At 30.8% G+C, this 5846-nt stretch overlaps 1 non-coding gene across 1 annotated transcript; it reads left to right on the forward strand.

Moving 5' to 3' along the window:
* Positions 1-1844: 1844 nt before the first annotated feature.
* TRNAK-CUU (transfer RNA lysine (anticodon CUU)) lies at positions 1845-1917 on the forward strand. The gene has a single exon. It is a non-coding gene; the product is annotated as a tRNA-Lys (tRNA).
* The last annotated feature ends 3929 nt before the right edge of the window (positions 1918-5846 follow it).

Consider the following 5846-nt stretch of genomic DNA (forward strand, 5'->3'; position numbering starts at 1 on the left):
GGAGTACCCATCAACCATCTTTATGGTAATCTTATTATGGACAATATTTGAGAGAAAATAAAGCACCTAACTCCACACATATAATCCATAGTGGTTTCAGATCAAAGAGTGGGATACACCACTATCACCATGAGAATAAATTATGACACCTGAATAACATTCTATGTAGTATTATCATGGACAGTTAATCATGAGAAACTATTGACATATAGGGCTTACACCAACATTTCAAGCTAACTAACAATGTAATGGATGGGACAAAGAGATAAGTGTATTATTTGATTCGAATTCAAAATTGAGTAGAGACTAGGTACAACTATCTTTAAAAAATTTATTTGTATTTATGTTACGCTTGCACTAAACTTGTGTATTATAGGTTATCTAGAGAGGTGTTGATCATATGTAAGATTGATATATTCAAGTATTTACTCAATGAGACCCTGGTGTAGGTCAATAAATAACATGGGTCATTCAAATCGATTATTTTTGCATTAGAGTGTGTGACTTTAAGGGAGGTCAAGGGCCCAATAATTTCAGTCTTTTTAGCATAACACCCATACGTGATAGTACAAGACTAGATAACTAGTATGATTCTAGCCATCACTATCAAACACTGGGTAATGATGTTCGAGAGGTTCATAACCCAAAAGAGCACCAGAGTTTGTGTTAGTTACTATAAGGGAATATTTGAAATTTAAATTTCAAATAATCCCAACCTCTTTAATAGTCAAAAAGGTGAAAAACTGATGTGAATAAACATTAAGAGAATCAACTTGAGAAGAAAAGAAAATAACATTCAAAAGAACGTCATATAGAAAAGAAGCTTTAATGAAAGTTAATAATTAAATAAGAAAGTAATATCATTGTAAGACTCTTTCTGTTGAGCGATATTGTGTAATAAGTCCATCTTTTATCTGATTGTAATCCTTAAAGGACTAAATGTTAGCTAGATTATTTAAGAAGACAAAGATTTCAATTGAGACCAATTCTTTGTAATTGAGAAATTAAATATATGTGTTAATTAGATCAGAAAATATCTCATTGATCTTTGTATTAAGTTTGACTATAACAAAAATCTCTATTTGTGAGGGGACTGGACGCAACTTCGAATTAAGGGGGTGAACTATGATAAATATTGTGTTTGAATATCTCTTCCATTATCTATTTTTCTTATATCATTTGTGATGGACTTGAACTTTATTTAACAAATCCAGAAAAAGTTTTAATCTATTAACACAATTCAAATATCTCTTTATTCTCACCTCCAGTTGACAAAGGAGCTCAAATCTCTTAGTTAAACACTTAATTGTGTAAGCCCAAAATATCTTTAAGAAGAACGTGTTTGAACAAACTCATAACAATGATGAAAGAACCAATACATCTTACTCGTAAATTTTAGTAATACGAAGTTATGTTGAATTGCGCTAAATTATAATTAAATATCACACATGAAATAATTTTACATTTATTAATAATCTCCTTTAGTTTTTTGTATTCATCACATAACACTTCCTAGTTAATTTCAATGAGAACTTTCGATTTTAAAAGAAAGTGCCACTTACAAATACTTAGCATTTGCATCTCATATTCATATTACATCCATATGAGTCGTTTTGATAGTAAAAAAAATAAACAAAATGTTTTAAAAATAGTGAAAACAAAAAAATTTACCATTAAAAGATATATATTTTTAAAGAAATAAAGTAAAATAATAAACCTTATTAAATAAAAAATTACTAAAAATTATTGTTTTTTCTTTTGTTCTTTCAATTGTTTTAAAATGTAATTACTCACCATTTAGTTATTAGGTTTAAATATCTAAAACTATGAAAATAAAACACCAAGCCCGTCTAGCTCAGTTGGTAGAGCGCAAGGCTCTTAACCTTGTGGTCGTGGGTTCGAGCCCCACGGTGGGCGATTTTTAATTTTTTTTACGATTTTTAACTCTTTGTAATGGGCTTTCTTACCCTTCCACTTCTCATATGGGCTTTTTGTCTCTTTTTAATTTTTTTTACGATTTTTAACTCTTTGTAATGGGCTTTCTTACCCTTCCACTTCTCATATGGGCTTTTTGTCTCTTTTTAATTTTTTTTACGATTTTTAACTCTTTGTAATGGGCTTTCTTACCCTTCCACTTCTCATATGGGCTTTTTGTCTCCGTTTCTTTTTATTATGTTCAAACCCCTAACAAGAATTTTCACCCCACCCCAAAAAATCAATAATAAGGCCTTTTTTTTCAGATACTAAAACTATTTTTTCAATAAAAGTTTGTTATATTTTCATATTGCATCAATTTACTGTTACAAAAAAATGTTACCTCAAATGTTGACATATATGTATCATAATTGTTTTTGATGGTTTTAGGGCTAATGTCTTTTTTAGAAATAATTAAACATAATTCAATCTATTGAGTTTTATGTGTAACAAATTCTTTAAAGATTGTAAAAATGTTATATTAGAGTAGATACATCGAATGTAAAGTGAGAGCAGATCATTAACATCACTAGCCTTCACGTATATGAATAAACATATGCTGCTAGAGGTCAATAATACAAGTTTGAGTTTGAAACACTAAGCTATTCATAAACCATATAATGAATCAAGTGGGCCTAATGAGATCATATTTAGAAGGCCCAAATAAATGGTTTCAATTTGCTTTTTAATTCCATGCTTCTAGATGTGCCAAGTAACATTTATTAATTTTTCATTTTTGTAAATTAGATTCATTTTCTATTAGCAATAAGAGTAAAATATGTCTAGTCAAAATTTGCTTAAACAAAAGAAGACAACTTAAAAAAAAAATGAAAATCAAAGTCCGACATATTATTTGTCATAAGTTTTATTTGAGTCAAAATTTGACCTTTTCAAAGTCCAACTTAACACTAGTTTGCTTAAAATTTTATTCTCTTGTTAAAAAAAATTATATTCTACGTGCTTCTAAAAAAATTAGAAAAATTTACTACATTAATTTTGTGTTAAATTGATCACCGCTTCATTACGCGGTGTATTGTCTTTATTTCTACAATTTTTGTTATGAGGTTTTGATTGCTTTAGTCGTACACACACACATATATATATATATATATATATATATATATATATATATGATAGTAAATTTTACACATGTAAAATAAAGATATTTAACCAAGCGATTATGTCGCTACTTATTGATCTCTAGGCATCATAGTACGATGTTTTGTGGTTGATTTCAACCTTCCTTTGCATCTATCTCCTACAATTATCAATTTTAGAATTATTCATGTCATATCTAGTGTCTGTCAAAAAAAAAGTCATATCTAGTGTGAATACCAGTTTTTTCTCTGTCGTGTTGTAAGACTTTTGGTATCCTTTGGAATTCAACCATATCAACACATATCGTTACCGGCTCATCATGGGTGTTATCATATTTCATCTTCAGGTGGACTAGAGAGGTCACCATGTCCAATGTCCAGTGTTGCTGCGAAAGATCTACCAAGAATGTAGTTATAGATACTCTTACAAAGACAACCAAAAATTACAAATCGGCCATTCTAGTATCTCTTCATTCTCCAAGAGTGAACATTAATTTAGTGTATCCTAGGGTTGAGTTACCGTGTCGTTAAAGGCTTGTAGGTATGATCCTTCGTATGACGACAATTTTTCTCTATTTAACCCGAGCTTGTAAAAAAGCTCTGTGTACATGATGTCACATGAACTCCCATCATCTATGAGGGTTCTAGATATATCAAAGTTGGCCAGAGAATCCGTTATTGCTGAGGGAAATATTTTGTTCGAGTTTCTCTCCACCTTTTTACTATCGCCAAACCCATGGACGGGTCTCTCTGATTTCTCCTCAGGAGTTATTTCTCCTTCCTGTTGAGTGCCATCAATTCGACATTTCTTCTTTTAATAATTCCATTGGAAGGGTCCTTGGCATGAGAATACCTTTTGTGATAATTACAATGTACTTCTATTTTTTCTTTCTATCTTTTTCCTCGTCATTGCTACGATCTTTTTCCCTTTGGATCCACTTCCTATAGCTTTTTTAAGAGATCTCTTTTTGTGACAAAGGGATCAATAATTTCTTGGCGACTAATCTCACCTCTTATGTTCTTTCTTTCTTGGTCATCTTTTCCGTGGATCTATGTGCTTGCAGGTATTGTTAAGGTGATCCAAGGTGGTGAAGTTTATTGTTAGCAAAGTTGTAGTCAGCTGATTAGTAGTTCGACTTTTTTCTTTTAATAGTTCCATTGGAAGGGTTCCTAGGCACGAGAAGACCTCCTGTAATAATTACGATGTACTTCCATTTTCCCTTTTAGTCTTTTTCCTCCTCATTATGACTATCTTCTTCCATTTGACTCCACTCAAAGCATCTATAGCCGTTTTTTAAAATCTCTTTTTGTGACAAAGGGATCAATAATTTCTTGGCGACTAATCTCACCTTTTGTGTTCTTTCTTTCTCAATAATTTTTTTTGTGAGTTTATGTGCTTGCAGGTATGTCAAGGTGATCCAAGGTGGTGAAGTTTGTTGATAGCAAAGTTGTAGTCAACCGATTAGCTGTTTGGTTTTGATGATTATAACACATGATATCAAACGATATCCAGTGAAGTTCTTATCTATTGAAGACAGTCCAAGCGGTCAAAGATGCTCAAGATGTTTTATCTATCTATCCTCTTGAAATAAGTTATCATTTGAAGATGCTCTTGAATGAAGATTAAGTCATCTCTTTGAAGTCAACACTGTGATTAAATCACACTCAAGTGAAGAATTCTGTTCCAAGGTTCACTAGTAGTTTGACCTCTAAACTCTTAGACGATGGTAATCAAGATGAAGATATATATGTCAAGTCTCATTAAGAAGATTCAAGGTTCTTGTGTGATGTTAAACTCAAAGATAATGATACTAAGACTTAAAGCTTCATAGTTGTGAAAGAGGAGTGTCTTGCAAAGGCACAAGGATACTTTTGGAAATACTATGGAAAAATCACACACACAAAAATCCTTTGAGAAGTCTCTCATATTTGATGAAAACCACCTGAAGATGTTTTTAGGGCCTAACCAATTGATTAAGAGATCGTCTGATCAATTGGATGAGTTTTTTCAACTGGATAATCGATTAGCTCTAATTATCTAATCAATTAATCAAGGCTAAATTACTCCCAGAGTCCTTTAAGTTATTTAATTGTAACAGTTTGGTCCTTCATGTTATTTGCGCTACAACTAGGTCCTTTATGTTATCAAATGTACACACCGTTATCCTTTTTTAACAGAGAAAATGTGCTAATTATGGATGCAATTATATTGAGTGGTATAAAAATGATGAAGTGCAATAAAAAATACAACAATCAACATTTCTAAATGTTTAAAATGAGAGAAAAAGAAGGCAGAAATCACCCAAAATGACCAAGTTGTTACAAAAAAAACTTGAAGGATCAAACTGTTACAATTAAATAACTTAAAGGATCCTGGGAATAATTTAGCCATTAATCAATTATTTCCATTTGGTTAAATTTAAAATTGATTGCTACAGTCTCTTAATGATTAATAACAACTATATATAAAAACCTTACACTTTGTGGCTTGCATAATCGATTATTTAGGGTATCAATTGGCCTAATCGATTACGACATTCATTTTTTCCCATGAGTAGTTTCCAAATTTAAACTACAGTTTTACTTATAGATAGAGAACTTCTCTATCATTTTATTTCATCTAGAAAACAAAATTTGATCTCACTTTTTTATTCTCTCATTTTTTTTTTAAATCTTTCGATCTCTCACATATATTTTAGTTTAGTGTTTTGAGAGTGTTTTATATAGTATAAAATGTGTTAAATATATGTTTTTGTTAACTCTGTTAATTAAGCC

Source organism: Vicia villosa, linkage group LG7 (assembly GCF_029867415.1).
Source record: "Vicia villosa cultivar HV-30 ecotype Madison, WI linkage group LG7, Vvil1.0, whole genome shotgun sequence".
Classification (NCBI taxonomy): domain Eukaryota; kingdom Viridiplantae; phylum Streptophyta; class Magnoliopsida; order Fabales; family Fabaceae; genus Vicia; species Vicia villosa.